Source organism: Capra hircus, chromosome 25 (assembly GCF_001704415.2).
Source record: "Capra hircus breed San Clemente chromosome 25, ASM170441v1, whole genome shotgun sequence".
Lineage (NCBI taxonomy): Eukaryota > Metazoa > Chordata > Mammalia > Artiodactyla > Bovidae > Capra > Capra hircus.
In genome coordinates this window covers 24,411,037-24,431,823 of record NC_030832.1, presented here as the reverse complement: position 1 = coordinate 24,431,823, position 20,787 = coordinate 24,411,037, and positions in this window count along the sequence as shown.

Genomic DNA, 20,787 nt, shown 5'->3' with positions numbered 1-20,787 from the left:
AAGAGCCAAATCAGGGGATGCTATGGAGCTCTGTGGGTTAGCACACTGCAAGTTTCTGGCTTAGAGAGATACCCTGTCACTTCCGGTCCTCCACTTTGCCTTCCTCGGTGGAGTAGATGACCCAATGGATTATCTACTCTCCTTTCTTTACCAGGAGGATCCCAGTTTTCTGCCATTTAGTCAGAAAACCTTGCTCTGGCTAAGATCCAGACCCAAGACTTTGTTGGAACTTTGCAGGAGGTATTGGCAGAGAAAAACACCCTTTCCCGTAGGGTCGCTGAGCTGGTAGGATGTGAATCTGGATCTACCTCATCATCCTGAGAGTAAAATCTGCTAGAAAGTGAAGACAACACAAGAGAAAAAGAGGCAAGAGGCAGAGTTCTGATGACATTGTTAAAAACTCCCAGTGCGAGCCGCATCTGAAACCTGATTGGCCCTTTCCATCACATAAGCTAGTAAGTTCCCCCTTCATCACCAGGTCCTCTCCTTTGCTTCCTTTTCCCTTTGTTTGGCTTTTGCCTATTCAAGTTGGGTTTCTACAACTTATAATTGAAAGAGTTAGAATCCTTGGTGTTCTAAGAATTTAGTCATGCCTTGTGCATGTCTGGGCGTGCTCAGGCATGTCTGATTCTTTGCGACCCCATGGATTATAGCCCACCAGGCTCCTCTGTCCCTGAAATTCTCCAGGCAAGAATAGTGAAATGGGTTGCCATTTCCTACTCTAGGAGATCTTCCTGACCCAGGGATCGAACCTGCGTCTCTTGCTTCTCCTGCACTGGCAGACAGGATTCTTTACCGCTGGGCCACTCATGTCATTGACATTAAAATGGAGGAGACACTGATGGTTCTGCAACCTGGCTTACTATTTCTAGATTCACATCACCACCTGTTCAGCTGTTCCCTACATAACAGTGAGAGATACAACGTCTTCAAGCCATGCCTCCTGGATAATCTGCTCTGAGGGTCAGCGCCTAACTCTCCAGCTATGACGTAAGTCTCTTTCATGCAAAGTATTTAGGAAGACATAGAACTATTTCTGTTCTATAATTCTTTAAGCACGTGAAGACCAGGTGGTGATGTAGCCGTATTAACCCCCAGCGCAGGCAAGCATCTGCAGAGTCTTCCAGCTGCTTGGATGAGACAGCCTGATGGATAGCAGGATTCCAGGTGTTCTGTTAGATGTCTTGGCAGCTGCAGCATGGAGGTAGAGAAGAATGACTTGCCAGATTGTACTGTTCCCAGGTCCTTTTCTCCATAAGTGCAGATTCCTACAGTTTTCAGGGCCAGCTCTATTTCACCCCATCACCCGGTCCATTCAAGGAAGGGACAACTTTTCCACCCATAAGAGTACAGAATCATTTTGCCGTCACAGCCAGGTGACTGTTCCTGAGATGAGCCCTAGGTATCCACAAATGAAGTCTTTCTCAGTCACTCGGTTATCCAACTCTATGCAACCCTATGGACTCTACCCTGCCAGGCTCCTCTGTCCATGGGATTTCCCAGGCAAGAATCCTGGGGTGGGTCACCATTTCCTTCTCCAGGGGATCTTCCTGACCCAGGGATTGAAGCCGTGTCTCCTGCATTGCAAGCAGATTCTTTACCATCTGAGCCACCTGGGAAGGCTTTCTATGGGGTAGAGTGGTTCACTGGACTTCGGAGTCAGAAAAACCTGGGGCCCAATAATATTCTTTTCATCACTTATGAACCTTGTGATCCTGCCTCTCAGAACCCCGATCTTTTTACCAAGGAAATGGGGTCAATAAGAGTGTCTACCTCCTGAAGTTGCAGAGCGGGGTAAAGCCCTCAGCACACAGCCTGGCATGCCTCAAATACTGTATTAATCATCATTTTAATACCGTTTCACTTTTCTCCTCTGTGACTGCAGTGCTTCCAACCTGTCTGTTCCCAGGGGTCACAGGAAGAGCCCTGAAATTAGGGAACGGGCCAGGGGGCTTGTCTTTGGAAGTGGCGGGGGGTTGGGGAGGGGAGAATATAAGCTCCACTTTAAGTTGAGCTAGGAGGGGGCCTGGAAGTGCAGCAAATTTCCTCCAGGTGAAGGTGAGAGCTGGTCTAGGGAAGAGAAGAAGGGTTCCCAGAGACCCAGCTAAGGACAGCAGTGATATCTCAAGATGGGCGTTCTGTCCTCCATCGCCGTCATGGCAGGGGGCCAGTGGCACCCCTTCTCCAGTAGCCCCTCTGCCAGGACCCTCCCGTCCCCCTTTCCTTCACCAGCTGCTCCAACAGGGCCCTTTGTTCTGTCACCAGGAGACAAATAACCCCAGTGCCAGACGCAGTGAGAACTGGCCTCAATGTCGGTTTCCCCAGAAATCTCATCCTGGCTCAGCCCAGTATCACTTGGTACCCAGGGGTGGGCGAAGCTAGGTCCTGGGAGCTCGAGGAGCAAAAAAGGGAGGTCCTGGTTACCTGGTGGGTACAAACATCATCTTCTCATCTCAGAAATGTGCGGCATAGCATCTAAACAATTATATGACACAGCTTGACTCAGATGGTAGGAAGTGGATCTTGGCCAGACGGGTGTCTTTCTTCTCCCAGGGTCAGACCTCAGTGGGGGCGGCGGGACGGGGGAGGGGGAACATTTGGGCTTGGCGTTGCCATCAGCCTGTTGGCTCCCCTGGGCTGTGTGTGGTCCCCTCTGTTGGGGGTCTTCGGTCCCTACAGGTGGCTGCTGTGATTTTTTCACACCTGACTTCAGGTCTAATTTAGCGCACACCTTTCTGTGCCTCCCGTCTCTCTGTTTGGAGCACGAGGGAACTTTCTGTGGCTCTCACGCTGGGCAGGGTCATGGGGTCACCTTCAGAGACCACTGCTCTCAGTTCAGCTTGGTGCAGCGAGCTCTGAGATCTGTTCTCACCATATTCTGTGACTTTGCTCCTGGGATGGAGAGCACAGCTCCTCTCTCCTCTGGGGTCCCCACAGGTATCTTGGGGTTCTGTAATTTTCCCAATTGTTACTTTGAACTCTGAACTTAACTTTGAGGGAAGGGCACATAGCCCCTTCTCACTCACTCACTGAAGTAAAACTCTTTTACCCTCTAATTCTCCTCTGTCCCCTAAGCCTGGTAAATGTTGGTCTGGTCCAGGAGTGTGTCTTTTTATGCTTCTGAGATGCTAATCTTACTAAACGCTCACCTGTGATCTTTCTTCTCTCAGAGATCTGTGCTCCGAGCTGTCAGAGCTAGGGCATCCATCCTTGGAGGCAGGAGGTGGGCCACCCTGGCTGCTCTGTGAATGGAGGGAGCCTCTGGGGAAGCAGGCATTTCTAGGAATGGAAAAAAGGTACACATTGATTAACATATCAAAGAGGTATTCTCCCAGAGCCTGAGAAAGGCTTTGGCGCAGCACAGAAGGAACTCCTTACTTCAGCTTCATGCAGATGGTTTCCTTTGGAGATCTGTTCTTGGGCCGCAGCTTGGATTTCTGGAAAATGTGCATGTGTGTGTCCTCAGGCATGTCTGACTCTTTGCAACCCCATGGACTATAGCCCGCCAGGCTCCTCTGTCCATGGGATTTCCCCCAAGATTATTGGAGTGGGTTGCCATTTCCTTCTTCAGGGGAATCTTCCTAACCCAGGAGCTGAATCTGGGTCCCCTGCATTGCAGGCAGATTCTTTACTGTCTGAGCCACCAGGGAAGCCCATTAGCTTGCTTGATTCCCTGCCGTTCTTGAACCTGATGCATGAGAGCTGCCCCTCTGCTCCTCTCCTCTGAGCCACAGCCCCTGTTTGTGCCTCTATGTCCCACTCTGGACCTCAGTCTGCCCTCCCCACGTCTCTAAGTCCCTTACTCATGTGAGACTTTGCCGGGGAAGGGGCTGCATCTCTGACTTATTGCCTCTGAATTTTCCTCCTTGTAAAGGCCAAATTATCTGTTGGGGAGCCCCTGCTGCCGGCAAGTGCCTCCATCCAAGGTGCTTGTGGTTGCCCTCAATAGGTTAACAGCAACCCTCCCATCTGGCCCTTTCTGTTGAGTACCTGGGGCAGAGATTGGAAAAGTTTACCAAACTCATTTCCTCTCCCTTTCAGGACACAGCTTGATACATTCCCCTGCCTTTCTTGCCTGTGGCCACGTGACTAAATTCTGCCCAATCAAATGTGAGAAGAGTGATGGGAGCCACATCCAAATGGGGTCCAACCCACCCTCTCCTGCCTGCCTGTCCCGTCTCCTTTCCCTTTGGCCAGCTTGAAGCAGATAAGCCTGATGACCGTGGAAAGCCATCTGGAGGTGGCAGAGCAGCATCTCAGAAGAGCCTGAATTCCTGGACACTCACGTGAGACTGATGGACAGCAAGGAACAGTTACTTGGACTGAGTATAAATGTCCCTGTGCTATGCCACTGATGTCTAAGGGGTGATTTGTTAGAGCAATCATCCTTAGTCTAAATCAGTGGCCCCCAATCTTTTTGGTACCAGGGACCGCTTTAGTAGAAGAAAATTTTCCATGGACTTGGGGGAGGTGAGTGATGGGGAGCGCTTGTAAACACAGATGAGGCTTTGCTTGCTTGCCTGCTGCTCACCTCCTGCTGTGTGGCCTGTGTCAGTAAGTGGTCCAGGGGATTTGGGACCCCTGGTCTAAATAATCCCCTTGCACTGCCAGAGATCCAGCAGTAATCCACTTTATCTTCATTAGCCCCTTCTAGGGTCTTCCTTCCCTTAGCTCTCATTTAATATGGCTTCTGAAGCAATAATCCAAATAACAAAGCCTGACCAGAATCACTCACACCTCTGCTTGAAGAACCTTCACTGATACCTATGGGATAAAGTCCACGTCTTTTACTAGCTGGCCCTTCCTGCATCTTTTATTTTATCTCTTTATTTGTCTCCTCAATGAACCCTGCAAAGTCTTAAAAAAACAAACAGAGCACGCCAAAATACAATTTCCATGCAACAGAGAGCACAGATATTACTTACGGCATGAAGAATTGGATATAGGCAATTCCGATGTCACAGGCAGGTGAGTTGGGATTTCACTGAGTTTAAGGAACAGTTGCGTTTTTAGAGGTCAGCACATTCATTTATACACCCAGCCCCCAGCTGTCTTTGGGCCCACGTATTTACAATATTTTCTCTTAACAGATTATGAGAGATCACTTCCCGGTCTGGCTCAGACAGTAAAGAATCCACCTGCAATGCGGGAGACCTGGGTTCGATTCCTGGGTTGGGAAGATCCCCTGGAGGAGGGCATGGCAACCCACTCCAGTATTCTTGCCTGGAGAATCCCCATGGACAGAGGAGCCTGGCAAGCTGCAGTCCATGGGGTCTCAAAGAGTCAGACACGACTGAGCGACTAACCATGTACATGAGGGGCAGCATTGGAATACACGGAACTAGAGTCACACATAAAGAGTCCCATGGGAGTGATATGAAAGGGGTTAGCCCGCTGAGTGATTACTGCTTTAGAAAAGCGTCTTCAGCACCCTCCTGCTATGTCCCCTCACCCTCCCTCTGCTACGGCCACGGCAAACTCCCTTCTATTTGTCAAGTGAGCCAGTCCTTTTCATACCACTGTGCCTCTGCGTGGGAGGCTTTCCCTGGTTTTTAAAAAATGTTTATTTACTTAGCTGCAGCGGGTGTTGGCTGCAGCACACGTGCTCTCCAGCTGCGTCACACAGGCATGGCTGTGTTCCTCCGCAGCATGTGGGATCTTAGTTGCCTGCCCAGGGTTCGAGCCTGCGTCCCCCTGCATTGGAAGGGGGATTCTTAACCATCAGACCACCAGGGAAGTCTGACACCTTCCCTGTCTTATCCTCCAGGAACTGACACAGTCATCCTTCAGAGCTCACTTACGGCTTACTCTTTCTAGCTAAATCTCCAACCTTGCAGTCCCCTTGCTCCTAAGGCAGGTTAGTCATGAATTCCTCTAAAACTTAAAGCTCTTGGTACCAGTTCTCTGGTTAGAACACTGTTCTGTAGTTATCAGTGGTAAAGAATCCGCCTGCCAGTGCAGGAGATACGGGGTCAATCCCTGGGCCAGGAAGATCCCCTGGAGGAGGAAATGGCACCCCACTCCAGTATTCTTGCCTGGGAAATTCCATGGACAGAGGAGCCTGGTGGGCTGCAGACCATGGGGTCGCAAAGAGTTGGACACGACTTAGCGACTAAACAACAAGAACAGCAATAGTTATCTGCTTGCAGATCTGTTTCTCTCACTAGACAATGAGCTTGGAGGCGAAAAGTATTAGTAATCAAGTAGTGTATTTACATATACAAAATATATATAAATGAATTCATGTGTAAATAGCAGGTACTCAACCCACACAAATAAACTCAGTCAATGGAAGGGAGGAGTGTGTCTGTCTGTAAGTCCAAAAGCAGTTCAGGCAAAGTGTTGGCCCCGCGCTGGTGATGAGATCAGTTATTCCCACAATCCCCAGTCTGGAAAGACGATGGATGTGGCCTGAAAGAGAAAGAAAATTTATTCTGAGTGGTCCCAGAGGTCAGAACTAAGACCAGTAGCTGGAATGATCCGGGGCCTAATATCAGTTCTGTTACAGATGACAATTTCCTTTCTTTACTGAAAGACATTTTAAGAGATGAAGACATGTGTTAAATATCAAGAGTTCAGATGATAAAAAAAATAGGTATTATGTGCCCACCACCAAGATGCATCAGATGTTGACATGTTGCCTTATTGGTTCAGGCTTCTTTGTTAGAGAAACAAATGTTCCAGACAGAGTTAGAGACACCTCCCCCCGCCCCTCCCCCCTTCTCAGAGGCCACCCCTACTCTGTGGCTGGGGTGTATCCTTCCCATGCCATGTTTCTGTACTTTTCCTAGATACAACATACATTATTTTTAAATGGATATTTACACATGTGAAAGATATATCAATGAACATGTGAGTATAGGATCATATTATATGCATCTATATATATATTAATATCCATTCAGTTGCATGTAGAGCTAAGGAATTTATTGGAATAACTGCTGCTCAGTCACTAAGTTGTGTCTGATTCTTTGCAACCCCATGGTTTGATCCCTATGTCAGGAAGATCTCTTGGAGGAAGGCATGACAACCCACTCCAATATTCTTGTCTGGAGAATCCCATGGACAGAGGAGCCTGGCAAGGTACAGTCCATAGGGTTGCAAAGAGTTGGACACAACTGAAGCGACTTAGCATGCGTGCACGGGCTATAGCCCACCAGACTCCTCTGTCCATGGGATTTCCCAGGCAAGAATACTAGAGCCGGTTGTCATTTCCTCCTCCAGGGGATCTTCCTGATCCAGGGGTTGAACCTGTCTCTTCTGCTTGGCATATGGATTCTTTACCCCTGAGGCCCCGGGAAGCCCATTTGAATTACTGCAGACTACCAATACTGTCACTCCAGTACTCTTGCCTGGAAAATCCCATGGACGGAGGAGCCTGGTAGGCTGCAGTCCATGGGGTTGCAAAGACTCGGACACGACTGAGCGACTTCACTTTCACTTTTCACTTTTCACTTTCATGCATTGGAGAAGAAATGGCAAGCCACTCCAGTGTTCTTGCCTGGAGAATCCCAGGGATGGGGTAACCTGGTGGGCTGCCATCTATAGGGTCGCAGAGTCGGACACGACTGAAGCGACCTAGCAGCAGCAGCAGCAGCACCAATACTGTAATCAGCTAACCCATTTGCTATCTATTTGCCTACTTAGAATATTCAGTTACGTTTTCCACCACGACAACCAGTTCTGAAAATCACACCTGTTTCTCATCACGTGCACAAAATGATGCTTTGTAGCCATGAAACTAGCTGCTTCCAGAAGTCAAGGGCTTCTGGTCTCTGGTCTCTCTTGATAATGGGGAAGGTTATCAAGGAATGTTATAAAGGGGTTTCCTTCACTGGTTTTTAAGGTGAATCTGATGATGTGTAAATTCCCTTCCAAACCTGAAGCTGGAGGTTTCCTTGAGTTTGGGAAAAGGATATTATATAAGAATGTCATGGGGTTTTCTTTGAGTTCTAGGGTCACAGGGCAAGTGCAAGGGCAGCTAACCATGGAACCTATGGTTAGAAGGTCCTTTAGCAGCCCACCTCTTGGTGGGTGCCTTTATGCCACAACCAGGATATGTTGGAACTGTCATTATTCTAAGCAGCGCTCATTGAGTCATTCATCAAACATTTATTGAACATACATTATGTGCCAGATGCTAAAAGAAGAAAACAAGGTCTCTCATGGAGTGGAGAAATATGTAATATAATGTCAAGTGCTTTTCTGGGCTGAATCGGACCCTCTCACCCAAATTTATATTTTGAAGCTCTAAGCCCCAGTACTTCTGAAGGAGACTACATTTAGAGATAAGGCCTTTAAAAAGTGATTAAGTCACATGAGGCCACTGGGATGGGCCTTAATCCAATCTGACTGGTATCCTTATAAGAATAGGAAATTTGAACCAGGACGCGGAAGCAATCTGGATGTCCACTGACAGCTGAATGGGTGAAGAAGATGTGGTATGTGTATACAATGGGACATCACTCAGCCATGAAAAAGAACAAAGTTGAGTCAACTGTAGTGACGTGGATGAACCCAGAGCCTGTCACACAGAGTGAAATAAGTTAGAAAGAGAAAAACAAAAATGGGATATTAATGCACGTATAATCTAGAAAAATGGTGCTGATGAGCCTCTTTGCAGGGCAGGGATAAAGGGGCAGACGCAGAGAATGGGCTTGTGGGCACAGTGGGGGAGGAAGTAGGGGACAGGCTGAGAGAGCAGTGCTGCCATACCTATATCGAGGGCGTTCAGCCGGTCCGACTCTCCCCCTCCTCCAGGGGATCTTCCCCGCCCAGGGATCGAACCTGGGGCTCTTTTCTCTCCTGCATTGGCAGGCAGGTTCTTTACCACTAGCGCCACCTGGGAACTGCCATGTGTAAAACAGACTCTATTCCAATGAAATAAAGTAGGAAATTGGACATACAAGGAGAAACCAGGGCCCAGGTACATAGAGGAAAGGCCACTGAGGACACAGTGAGGGCGGCAGCCAGGCATCAGGAGAAACCAAACCTGCTGATCTTGGACTTCCAGCTTCCAGAACAACGGGGAAACAAATTCCTGTTGTTTAAGCCACCCAATCTGTGGGCTTTTGTTCTGGCTGCCTAAGTAAACAAACGCAGCAGTGATAGAGAAAAATAAAGCAGAAAAAAAGAGATGGATAATGAGGAGGTTGGTGTTTTTATTAGGGTGGTCGGGAAAGCACTGCTCTCTGAAATATTTCATCTGATCCTGTGATAATCTTCGCTTTACAGATGAAGGAACGTGAGCTCGGAAAGGTTGAATGACATCCACAAAGTCGCACAGCTGAGAACCCACAGGGACTCAGACTTCTGTCTTTTTTGGTTCCACATTCCTCCTGCGTTACTCTGTGCTGTATTGCTTGTGTGTTTTTTTTTTTTTAAAGAGGGAAGACTCACATAAAGACGATACTTTATAATTTCCATCCGTGCTCTCACATTTGATCCTCTCAGTAAACTTATTTATGTAGAGAGCCTATCTTACCTCCTCCCCCCCCGGCTCCCCTGCCCTCCTGCCTCCTCCCCACTCCTCCTCCACTTCCTCCTCTTTCCTAGCATCTTTGTTTACTGAGGCTCAAAGAAGTTAAAGAATTGGCCCAATCTCACAGCCGCAGTGTAAAAGTGTCAGAGCTAGAACTGAATTCTACTCCATTGATCTTTCCATTTTGTAGGAGAAAGTGTTTCATCTTCAGACAAAGCCTTGATCAGTTCTCGAAATTTACATTGCGTGACAGCCTTGTACTCTCACCCGGACCCCTGCGGTGATCAGCTGGGCCATCATCAGCAGCACTTAAAGCTCGTTTTTTTTTTGGAGGTCCCAGCCCCTCCAGTTCCCCTATCCCCATGACCCTGCACAGCCCATCAAGCCTCCCGCCACTGGATAAATCAACCTACTGTTGAGAGTTAATTCGTCTGACTATAAAGTGCATTCAATAAGTGTAAAACAAAACTAATTGGTTCTCTTCCATACAAATTTAATCATACCATAAAATAGGATCAATGCAAATGAAAACCATTGAGTAGGTTAAGTGTCGAGCATCCATAAAGGGTGGGGGATGGGGAACGGTCCGTGCACATCATCCTAGGAATTGAAATCTGGGCTGTACTCACACGTGCATTAATCACTTTGCCGCGCCTGAGTTGGCAATAGTTGGGACTGTGTTGGAGGGACTCTGCAAATATCCTTCTTTTGTGCTGATTGTGTGCAGGAGATGATTTCCTCATTGATTTGGGCGCCTGTGTTATCAGCTAATACATTCTGGGTGATATTCACTGGGCGCAGGTTCCAGGCGTCTGCACTCTGCACGTTGCCAGCAGGTGCTGCCCGAACAGTTTTAGCACTGACTGTTTTCATTGTAGATACAGAGTCTGGGGTCTGTGGAATGCACTTCCCCAAGAGTTAAATAATACAGAGATGGAGGGGGCATGGAGACCTCTTTTGTGCACAATTTATTCGGGTTTGCGGGGGCGGGTAAGCTGGGTAGAATCTGGTGATTTCTGAAGCATCTAATCTAATCCTTTGTTTTATTGTTACCCTTACCTGAGGGGGCAAATACAGGCATTTACACCACTTACCTTTGTTCATCTTTCAGATAGATGAACATCTATCTTGGTTCCTCTCCACATCAGCTGGGATCACTAGAATTACCTGGAAGTTGAGCCCTGTTCAGACTCCGAGCAGGACCTGTCAGGACAGGTCCCTGGGGAAGAGCAGCCCTGCAGTGGGTCTTGCCGGCCATGGAGAAACCCCCTCTCCAAACTCCTGCCCAGCGAGGTGGGGTGGGGTGGGTGTGGGGCCTGTCTTTCTATTTTGCATTCTGACCAAAACCCTTGCCACTCACACCAAAGCAGACATTCCACTGGAACCAGGACATTCCTACCTGTGAACCCTGAGCATCACCATGGCCTGGAAGGGACTGAGGCCACATGCCATGTGTCTGGACCTCTTTGATGAAGACCTGCTTGTTATGGTTGTCTGCTGAAATCAGTGCTCTCTCTCTTCCTTCCCTCTCCTTCCTGCTTCTACTTCCCATTCCCCAAGTGGCATAAACTCAGATCCATTCTCCTCAGATCCTCTTCTCCTACTGCAACAGATGGGCAGGGATGTCCAGCTGGGAACTGCAGTTCTAAGCCCCCCTTGCTATTAGGTATGGCTGTGACTGAGTTCTTTTCCAAGGGAAGGTAAGTAGTTGTGATGTGGGTGGAAAGAATCAGTGAGACCTTGGAAGTATTTGAGAAGGAAACATCACTATCCGCCTGGCTCTCTGAATGCCAGTGTGGACCAGAACCCCTGCCCATATGAAATGTCTTCCCTGGACTGACAGCGTGGGGGAGAAATTTCGATTGTATTTGAGATATGATATATTTGAGTCAATTCGTTACCACACTGCTGCCACTTCTAACTGATACGTCCCATTATGCCTTGTCTTTGGAGGCATGTCTAGCATACATCTTCAGCCTCTGAGCAAGCTAACTAGACCTACTATCTAATGAGATGTTAGTTCTTTGATCTCATCCATTCTTCATTTTCCCACTCCCAATGGAAATAGTTTTCTTTTTTTAATCGATTGCAGAATTAATACATGCTTATTGTAAAAACAGTCAGACAGTGAAGACTTCACAAAGATAAAGTTTAAATCACTGTTAATTACACTATCCAGAGGTAACCACCCTAAATCTTTTCCTTTAAATATACACATCCGCATAAAAATACTTTTACCCAAGTTTAATATACATAAAGAAAAGTTCACGTATCATGAAAGACAGCTTGATCAGTTTTCATAAGGTGAATATACCCTTGTTACTGGCCAGCATATCAAGAAACAGAACTTTCTTGCACTCCAGAAATTCTCTCCTTTCTCCATTCTGATTGTTACCCCCAAAGGTAAATATGCCCTGTAAAATTTTATTTTATTTTGTTTATTAAAAAAACACATAATCATTAAAAATTAACAGATGCCCTTAAATAATGTATCACAAATCAATATTTAATTTATGTGTTGATTATTTCTTCTTTTCATTGAAAACAATGCTACACATCTTTCTACATTTTTTCCCTCCAAAAAGTGCAATCATTGAAGTTGACTTTCTGGATCAAAGGTATAAACACTTTGGGTATTCTGAAAACACCTTTAAAATTTTCTCAGTAGAAATACTGTACCAATCAATATTCCTATTTTCCTATGCTCTGAAATATATGACACTTATGCATTTTCCTCCTCATGTAGCAACATTTATTGGGTTGGAGATCTATCGCTTTTGGCTTCCCAGGACATTTCCACCCTCATTTCCCTTCTTCAGGTCATGGTGCCTAACCCTCCTGGTGATTAGAGTGATCATGTGACCCAGATCTGACCAATCACAATCCTCTTTGAAATGGGCGTGTGATCCAAGCAGAGCCCATCAGAGTTCTTCCCTGGGATTTATTTACAAACAATGGAGGAGAGACTTTTTCATCTGCCAGTTTTGGTACGCTGGGAGGATATGAATTTGGGGCTGTCTATGGCCATCTTCCCAATCTAGAGAGGTCTTTGTTTTTTTGGTTTGTGTTTAGAATGAAACTAGAAACAAACAGAAATAAACCATAGGATTTGAGAAAGTAGGAAAGAAGAGTTGGGATAAGACTGAATTCCTGAGGCTCTGGGTTTGTGGGATTTGATCACAGGAATCCTTCTGTTTTGTGAGCCGTGAGCCAATGAATTAAATTTTTGCTTAAGCTGGTTTAGATTGAATTTCTGTTACTTACAACTGCAGGGGTTGGGCTATTACATATTTCCATAGAAACATGAGACGCAAAACAGGAGGAGCACTTTCTGACACGGCGATATCACTTGGGAAGAAAGATTAATTTAGTCACATTTGGTCTTTAAAAAAGCAGAGTTAGTCGTTAATAAGCCTTCAACTGAAGAAGGGGAGAAAATTTGCTTATATTGCTCTGGTGGTGATGCTTGAAATTTATTTGCAAGTTGCTCTCCAAATGTGAGGGTCTGTATTTAGAACTTTGTCAGTAGGCAGGGAGTGTCAGCATTATGCCAGTTTTATAGGAGAGAACACTAGGACTCCAAGCAGTGTTGTTGCCTAGTTCAAGTGACTTTAAGAATGGATGGAGTGCTCTTCTCTGGTGGTTCAGTGGTTAAGATGCTGCACTTCCACTGCAGGGGCCGCAGGTTCAATCCTTGGTTGGGGAACTAAGATCCTGCATGCCATGTGGCATGGCCGAAAAATAGAAAAAAATTAAAAGAAATATAAATGTTCATTCTTAAAAAAAAAAAAAAAGAGACTGGATGGATAACAGCCCCAGTCATTTCTGTATTTCTCAAAGAGAATGCTTTTGGAACGGTCAACCCAACGGAACGAGGGCTCATGTCTGATATTGCCTTCTTGTCACCTCAGGAGATAAAGCTGTGGAGGCAGATGTACCTGCAGAGGTGGACATCAGGGGATCAGGAGGGAGGGGGAGGTCCAGCACATGTGGAGGACCAGAAGAAGTCTAGACAAGTGGTCTGCACGTGCTGCTGGTGGTGGTGTGTGTGCATTTGTGCAGGATGGTTGGGCATCCGGGCATGCATTAGAGAAGCCACCTATCGCTGAGAACCCACCTACCAGGAATCCAGGAGAATGGTCCCTGCTGGGAATCTGGCAGGGCAGGGAAACATCCTTTCCCAGAAGAATTCTGAGTAATTGGAGAGGCTTGCTAGGCTGGGGTGCAAGAGTGGGGAAGGGGAAAAGGCAGGTCTGAGAGTCTGCAGAATAGAGTCCAAAGCAGAAGCACCATCTATGACCACACAGGTGACAACCAGTCCTCAGCAGTTCTGAGATTCAGCATCTCATGTCCAAAATGACATCAGAGAACCTACCTCAGTAAAGGACAACTTACCAGTCATGGACACAGAAACATAGGACTCAGAACCTCCTCCTGTGGGAAAGGTGCTAAGGGGGTGGGAGTCACCACACATTAGCATCACTGTGGGAGCGATGGTCTCAGGATTTCTCTCAACAAAACCCCTACACCCCAGGGTTTTTGCACTTGCTATTCCTGTTGCCCCAAACACCCTTTTCCCACTTCCTATTTATATTTATCTTTCAGAATTCAGTTTAAGTACCATTTCCTCTGTGAAGTCTTTTGCTCTCCACATTTGCCCCAGACCAGATTAAACTTCTAGGAACCCCCGAACTTCTGTTTTCAGCGTGTCTCATTATTTGATGATCTGCTCTCACAACCATCCTTGGTTAGACCAAAAGTTTGTTGAACATCATTTATGGAATGTAGTTGACCCTAACATTTGTTGAATGAATAAGCGAGTGAATGAAGAGTTTGGGATACCTTCTTGGAGTTCAGCAGGGCTGGTGACTCCAGGTTAAGTTCAGGAGATGGTATCCTACCATGATTTGTACCTGGGGGGTAGACAGAGACGGACAATGAGGTAGACTAATACCCATCCTGAATACTCTTTCTTCCAGAGTAGATGAGAAAGGTCACACATTGGGTCCTTAATGGTCCCCAAAGAGAAGTCCATCCTGTATATCACTTGACTCCCCAGCCAGTCGCCCATCACTGACTCTAGTCCTGAGTCTCTGCCGCCGATTCTCTCCTTCTGCTTCCTGGAATCAGACTTCACCCGGAGCTGCTGGGGCTCTGCCTTCTTCCCTGTGATTTATCAGCACAACACCTCTTGCCGTTCTACTCCTTCATTTGTCTGCTCTCAATAATTATTTAAGCTTTATTAGGTATTTATCAAGTAAACTGTCAGCCTCTGAAGTTTGCTTATTGTAGCCAGAGGTTGAGAAGGGCAATTTGTATGCATCTCAGCGCTCACACGGCAAATCCTCTCTCTGGATTGAAATTATGATATGAACATGATGTTTTATGAGATAATAGAAGGAAGGTTCCAAATTCTGGGGCTGGATATATATATATATATATATATATATATATATATATATATATATATATATATTTTCCCCTGAGCTTTCCTGAGGAAGAAATATGCAAGCAGCTCAGATGGCTGGGTACTGGCAAGGAGGGTGTAGAAATGCATTCACTATGGGCAGTCGAGAAGGAGCAGATGAATGGTCCAGCTCAGATGGCCTTTAAATTCATGAGATGGAGTGCAAGCCAAGTTAAATATTGCTGGGCTCTTGAGCTCCCTGAACTCTGCTGAAACGGAAGATTAATCTGCCTGTAGGGCACCAAAAGGGTGCCACCAGCCGGGGAGAGCTGAGAAGGCAGAAAGCCCAGGAAAGATATAGTGGCAACACTGTAGGTGAGTCATTAAGTCCTGAACCAGAGCAGAGACAGTGGAATGGGTTCAGAGGGCAGAGTCTTTGAAGCGGGTGAAAATCACAGGGTTACAGTAGCATATTAGGAGTTCTCCCATCCTTTTTATTTCTGTTTCCAGTTGATATAGCAGTAAGAGGTAGATATTTTTACACCAGTCTTCACAGGTAGAAACCAAAATTCCAAAAAGTAACAGATGAAGACATCTGTTTTTTTGCTTGTCTGACATTCACTCTACCCACTTTCTGAGGAACGGCAGCTTGAACTCCTACAGTCTTGACATTGTTGGGGCCCATTCATTCATTCATTCATTCATGGAACATGTGTTGAACATCTATTGTGTGCAAGACCTTGTGCTAACCTTGTGAAGATGAATTAGTTATTATGTCTTCCCTCAAGGAAGTCTGTCTACTTGGGGAGGTATTCCTGCAAATACTTCACTCTAGTAGAATGTCATAACTTCTAAACAGGGTTGTGATCAGGGTCTACATCATAGGAATTGAGTAATAGAAACTAATCTAAAATGAGGATGTCTTGTAAATGTTTTATATAGGAAAAGGGGCACCTGAAATGGGGTTTTGAAGAATACATAGGAGTTTGTCATTTACACAAGGTGAGGGATGTTCATTTTCAGCAGAGGAAATGGCCTGAGGAAATGTACAGAGACACACCTGTTTGGAAAATAAGCAGCTGTTGGATCTGGTTGGAGGTGGAGGGTGTAGAAAGTGAGCTTGGAGAGTCCAGCAGGGCCAAAGGATGAGTAAATGCTAAGATAGGGTCTGGATGTTATCCTGGATGCCATGTGTAGCCTTTGAAGGAGTTTAATGCTAGAAGTGACAAGAATAAATCTGAAATTTGCAAAGCCAGTCCTTGCTGCTATTGGAGGATGAATCAGAGGCTGCCAAGCTTGAGGTAGGGAGGTCACAGAGAGGGCTGCAGAACTCAGTGGGGGCAGTAACCATATGGATTTGAGTTAGGACTTGAATCAGTGTTTGAGAAGCTGAAAAATCCAAGATATGAGGTCCAAAGGGCCTTTCACAGTAGCCTTCTCTGCTTGCACACTTCCTGGGACAGGTGGCTTACTACCTGACAGCTTCCCTATATCTCTGAATTTCCCAGAGACCACTCTGAGATGTGTGGTCCCTCTTCCCTCCTTCTTCCCTATGGGTTCCTTGGAGGAAGAGATAGAACAATTAACCAAAGGAAGCTGAGAACACTGGCCAGAGAGAGCCTCTCCTGCAAGAAGGCTGTGAAGATGGGGGCAGTTTCAGAGGACCCCTAGTCAAGTCGAGGAAAATAAATCAGTCTCTCTTACCCTTATGCATGGGAGGCCAAATTCCTGCTGTCTTGGAAGCCTCTTTGGTCCTCTATGGGTTTCTACACCTTTCAGAGTAAAACAGAGGACCAAGCAACATCCAAGTAGGAAAAGATCTCAGACCAACTAGCCCAGGGGTTAGTAAATTTTTTCTTAAGGGGCCAGAGAGTAAAAAATTTAGGTGTTGCTGGCCACAACATCTCTGTTGCAACGACTCAGCTCTGCTCTTGCAGTCACAGGAGACACATAAATGAATGAGTTGGTTGTGTTCTAACCACACTACATTTATAGAAACAGGGGTGGCCTTACAACCTTAAAGTTGTGTGGAAGACAGGAACACATTGGAGGCTTAGCCCAAGTCAACATTCTGCCTTAAGCGGGGCAGTCTCCATCAAGTTCCAGGGGGACTCTCGCTCCACGGTTCCCCCTCGCATTAAAGCCATCCCCAGTTTCCCCAACATGTTAACTCAGTTTCTATGGCTGGCTTCCATTCCAGACCAGCAAGCTCGCCTCTCCACAGGGCGGGGAACCCAATTTCCTACCTTGCTTCTCAACCATTTGCTTAGTTAGAACTTTGGCACTGGATCCACAGGTTGGTTGCTGATTGCCCAACATCAGGTGCTGTATGGAAATCTTGCATCTTCTGAGCAGACCCTTTGACAGTATCAAGTGCATGAACTCTACATGGGACTCTTGTTTCTGCTTTTAATAGCCAAGTCCGAGGACCCCAGCCTGGATCCTGTTCCCTTCTGTGCTGGGTCTTCCCCTTAGAGACCTCTCCCTGCTGTTGGAGAACAGGTTGCAAGGTTAGGGGCTGGGCTGGGGGTCCCTGGTGTGGTAGGAGACTGGGGGTAGGAGAAAGAGCAGATGAGAGGGGGAATCTGGAACTCCTGGTCCAACCGAGGCATATAAATCGCCTGGCTGCTATGAAGTCTTTTAAATGTTTTGACAATCCCCAATCCATCAGAGCCTTTAATTGGGTTTTGACTGAGTTGTTCTATATGTAAATACCAGTTACTGGTGAGGTTGTTTATAGCCAAACTGTCTGTTTATGCAAATTGTGTTCCAAGATCACAGCGTTTTCATTGCAGGATAAAAACATTCCTTTTATTTAATGCCAAATCACTTCCTCCTTGGGCTGGGGTTTATTTTCCTCTTTGGCTTTTAAACACAGCACAGCAATTTGGTGAGCTGGAGTCGGCGGGGCGGGGCAGGGGGGTGGGTGGGGGCAGAGTCAGGGAGGGGCTCCCACCCAGCTACCCAGCTGAGGCCACAAAGCCTCCCAAAGAGGCATCAGTGAAGAAGTTTGGGTTTCACAGATTCACGGAGCTGTGCTCTTGGCCCTGTCAACACCCAGCATCCCCCCGCCCCCAAGGTAGATATGGGCCCTTGCTGCCCCTCAAAGCAGTTGTGTTTGGGCGATTCTTCCTATCTAAGCAGTCCTTTATCGTGATTTAGAATTTGCCCTCTTGAAACTGACCCTCAGCTTTCTCCAGAGTCTCTCAGGGTTACCTAACTCCTCATCGGTCACCTGGCTGAATGGATTAGCACCTCACTCCCCTCAAATAATCCCCTCAAAGCCCATGGTGGATTTTTGGCATCACAGATCTCTCCTTTCTCTCTGCCTTTTGCCCTCAAGATAAAATCTGCAGATGGTCTCTCGGATGGTCTTCTTTCATGCCCCTCCAGGTTATCCTCAAACCCTAAACTCCAGCTTTACTGAATTGTTTCAAGGCTCTTTTCCCTGGCCTCTCAAATGATGCTGCAGAAATAAAATGCCAGATTGGTGCTGCAACACACTCCTTCATCTTGATATTCCCCAGTGTACTGAACGGAAGGAACTCTGATGATACAACAGTGACCAACACAGAGAATGGCTCGGCCCTCGTGGAATTTACCTTCCAGTAGAGCTTCCATTGGAGTAGGAAATGGCAACCCACTCCAGCGTTCTTGCTTGGAGGATCCCAGGGATGGGGGAGCCTGGTGGGCTGCCGTCTATGGCGTCGCACAGAGTTGGACACGATTGAAGCAACTTAGCAGCAGCAGCAGCAGCAGCAGCAGCAGCAGCAGAGCTTACATTGGAGTAGGAAATGGCAACCCACTCCAGTGTTCTTGCCTGGAAAATTCCCTGGACAGAGGAGCCTTGTGGGCTACAGTCCATGGGGTGGCAAAAGAATCAGACACAACCAAGTGACTGAGCATACGTACATCTCTTGGGCTTCCCTAGTGGCTCAGCTGATAAAGAATCTGCCTGTAATGCAGAAAACCTGGGTTCGATCCCTGGGTTGGGACGACCTCCTGGAGAAGGGAATGGCTACCCACTCCAGCATTCTGGCCTGGAGAATTCCATGGACTGTATAGTCCATGGAGTCACAAACAGTCAGACATGACTGACTTTCACGATTAAATATCACAGAGCTTACATATAAATTCCTGGCTTCCAGTCTCAGCTGGCAAATGCCTCCTGACTGCGGGCTCTCCACAGGCAGTATGAGTTCAAGCCTTTCCTCTTACCAAGCTCCCTGCCATTATTCTCTTCTCTCTCTTAGCAAACTAGTCATCCTTCTGCTTTGCAAAGAAAATTGTAGTCAGGAAGACAAATTCCCTCCCTTTCTTCCCCACTTGAAACCCATGCCTTCGTCCTCCTTGCTCCATTCTCGTCTCAGAGGGAAAGCATGCACGTGTGCATTCTAAGTTGCTTCAGTCTGTCCTACTCTGTGTGACCCTGTGGACTGTAGCCCACCAAGTTCCTCTGTGCATGGGATTCTCCAGGAAAGAATACTGAAGTGGGTTGCCATGCTCTCCTCCAGGGCATCTTCCTGACCCAGGGATCAAACTTGAGTCTCTTATGTCTTCTGCATTGGCAAGCGGCTTCTTTACCACCAGCGCCCCCTGGGAAGCCCATCAGAGGGAAAGCAGGTAAGGGGAATCTATCTGTCTCCCTGAGATCACATCCTCCCGCCCACTCAGGGAGTCTGCTCTGGGGACTGTCGTTCATTTCCCCTACGTGTTTATCTCAGCCTCCTTACTCTCTGCCATCACCATTTCAACATGCTCGGGACCCTCTCCCACTCTGAAATTACAGCTTTATAACAATACTCCCTCAATTGCCCACAGTTTCTCAAACAGTGGGAGATTTGGAAAGCAGATGCCTGGGCCACATCTCAGAGCAATTAACACCATCTGTGGTGGTGGGGAGCCCCAGAATCAATACCTTTTGAAACTTTCCCAGGTGATTCTAGAATCAGCCAGAGTTGAAAATCACTGCTATTGTCTTATCACTTCCCTTCCAGCCATAGAAAATCTATTTAGAATTAGCCCCAAGATACTGTCTCCATTTCCCATCCATCCTTCTACGGACTCCTCAGTCCAATGCCAGCATTGTTATGTCCATTCACTAAAATTGCTTTGAAAATCTAAATCTGGCTGACACTCCACTTGACTTCTGGAGCATTTGATAGTGTTGACTACACCTTCCTTCTAGCAATGGCCTCTCTGGTCCCCGTGATACCGACCTTTGTTGCTTCTGCATTTATTCCTTTTTACCTCTTAAATGGGTTTCCCTTCCTCTAGCCATTTTTTGGGAGACTGGTGTTCCCAGCATTTCATTCTCTCTTCTCCCTGGCTAATTTATTATTTCTGTTTCTATAATGGTGGTTTCCTAATTTCCATTTCTAGCCCAACATTTTTCAAGCTCCAGAGACTTCTCTTCCACTACCTGTTGCAGGTCTCACACGGCTCTTTTTTAAACCAGATTCCGCTCTTTCACTCTGCATCCTCAGATGACCCCATCAGGCTATCTAATCCTGAAGTCTAAGGTTATTTTTGTTTATTTCCCTATCTCTCATTCACATGCAGTTGGTCACTGGGTCCTGAGAAACTCCACAGCTTAAATACTTATTGAGTCCCCCCCACCACCCCTGCACCCCTGCCAGAGTGTAGTCACTGTCTTAGTTCAGGCCTTCATTTCTCTCTTAGGTTGCTTTCTTAGTCTCATCTCCTTTAAGTCATTCTCTATACTATCACCACAGCGATTGCTCTGTAAAATCTGACTGTACCTTTTCTCCTTAAAGCCCACCTTTGGAAGACTCTCAGTAGCACAAATGTTAAAATCCAAGGTCCTTGAGATGCATGTGGTTGTTACAATTGAAAAGAAGTATGACTTAAAGAAAAATGCCAGTAGATACAGGTATGG